Here is a 1,760-nt window from a genome sequence, read left to right on the forward strand (position 1 = left end):
TGCAACAGGCCTGGCACCCAGCGGTGCTTCCAGGACGTAATTCTTCTGTGCAGCAATGAGGATAATCCTCAAGTTCTGGACCCAGTCCGTGTAATTGCTACCATCATCTTTCAACTTTGCTTTCTCAAGAAACGCATTAAAATTCAACGGAACAACAGCACGGGCCATCTATCTACAATCAACATAGACAAGCAAGATACTATCAGGTACTAAGTTCATGATAAATTTAAGTTCAATTAATCAAATTACTTAAGAACTCCCACTTAGATAGATATCCCTCTAATCCTCTAAGTGATCACGTGATCCAAATCAACTAAACCATGTCCGATCATCACGTGAGATGGAGTAGTTTCAATGGTGAACATCACTATGTTGATCATATCTACTATATGATTCACGCTCGACCTTTCGGTCTCCGTGTTCCGAGGCCATATCTGTTATATGCTAGGCTCGTCGAGTTTAACCTGAGTATTCCGTGTGCGCAACTGTTTTGCACCCGTTGTATTTGAACGTAGAGCCTATCACACCCGATCATCACGTGGTGTCTCAGCACGAAGAATTTTCGCAATGGTGCATACTCAGGGAGAACACTTATACTTTGATAATTTAGTGAGGGATCATCTTATAATGCTACCGTCAATCAAAGCAAGATAAGATGCATAAAAGATAAACATCACATGCAATCAATATAAGTGATATGATATGGCCATCATCATCTTGTGCTTGTGATCTCCATCTCCAAAGCACCTCCATGATCACCATCGTCATCGGCGCGACACCTTGATCTCCATCGTAGCATCATTGTCGTTTCGCCAATCTTATGCTTCTATGACTATCTCTACCGCTTAGTGATAAACTAAAGCATTACAGGGTGATTGCATTGCATACAATAAAGCGACAACCATATGGCTCCTGCCAGTTGCCGATAACTCAGTTACAAAACATGATCATCTCATACAATAAAATTTAGCATCATGTCTTGACCATATCACATCACAACATGCCCTACAAAAACAAGTTAGACGTCCTCTACTTTGTTGTTGCAAGTCTTACGTGGCTGCTACGGGCTTAGCAAGAACCGTTCTTACCTACGCATCAAAACCACAACGATAGTTTGTCAAGTTGGTGTTGTTTTAACCTTCGCAAGGACCGGGCGTAGCCACACTCGGTTCAACTAAAGTTGGAGAAACTGACACCCGTCAGCCACCTGTGTGCAAAGCACGTCGGTAGAACCAGTCTCGCGTAAGCGTACGCGTAATGTCGGTCCGGGCCGCTTCATCCAACAATACCGCCGAACCAAAGTATGACATGCTGGTAAGCAGTATGACTTATATCGCTCATAACTCACTTGTGTTCTACTCGTGCATATAACATCAACGCATAAAACCTGGCTCTGATGCCACTGTTGGGGAACGTAGTAATTTCAAAAAATTTCCTATGCACACGCAAGATCATGGTGATGCATAGCAACGAGAGGGGAGAGTGTTGTCTACATACCCTCGTAGACCAAAAGCGGAAGCGTTAGCACAGCGCAGTTGATGTAGTCGTATGTCTTCACGATACGACCGATCAAGTACCGAACGTACGTCACCTTCGAGTTCAACACACGTTCAACCCGATGACGTCCCTCGAACTCCGATCCAGCCGAGTGTTGAGAGAGAGTTTCGTCAGCACGACGGCGTGGTGACGATGTTGATGTTCCACTGACGCGGGGCTTCGTCTAAGCACCGCTACAGTATTATCGAGGTGGACTATGGTGG

The sequence above is a fragment of the Triticum dicoccoides genome, chromosome 4A (genome assembly GCF_002162155.2).
Source record: "Triticum dicoccoides isolate Atlit2015 ecotype Zavitan chromosome 4A, WEW_v2.0, whole genome shotgun sequence".
In the NCBI taxonomy this organism is placed as follows: domain Eukaryota; kingdom Viridiplantae; phylum Streptophyta; class Magnoliopsida; order Poales; family Poaceae; genus Triticum; species Triticum dicoccoides.